Source organism: Cucurbita maxima, unplaced genomic scaffold, assembly GCF_002738345.1.
Source record: "Cucurbita maxima cultivar Rimu unplaced genomic scaffold, Cmax_1.0 Cma_Scf00026, whole genome shotgun sequence".
NCBI lineage: Eukaryota > Viridiplantae > Streptophyta > Magnoliopsida > Cucurbitales > Cucurbitaceae > Cucurbita > Cucurbita maxima.
This window is the reverse complement of record NW_019272042.1, coordinates 3,116,979-3,117,513: the sequence shown is the minus strand read 5'-3', so window position 1 is coordinate 3,117,513 and position 535 is coordinate 3,116,979.

Below are 535 nucleotides of genomic sequence, written 5' to 3'. Positions count from 1 at the left end.
ATATATATATATATATATATATATATATATATATATATATATATATATATATATATATATATATTTTTGTTGAGAAATGCTTCATATTAAAAAAAAAAAAAAAAAAATTAATTGGAGTTCTTGGTTCATATCCTTGCATCTAGTCATTTAAAATGACATCGATATCCTTAAGGTGCCAAGAATCTTTTAGTATTTGTACGTAAAACCTAAATATACCAAAAAACAACTATTTCGAGTGAGCACACGTTACTATTGCACACATGACTTCATTAAAACCGCTAAATACTTGAATGACTAAAAATTCCCTTTAGAATTCAAATCAATAAAAAATAAAAAAATAATAATAACAATATTAATAAATTATCACTAATGTAAACAATAGGCATATTATTAAAATTAGAATTAAAAGAAATGCATATTTGTTAATTTAAAATATATATATATATATATATATATATTTTAATGATTTTTTGCAGATGAGAAAGGGATGCTGACAAATACTGAAAAATTGAAATTATTTAATAAATAAGATTTC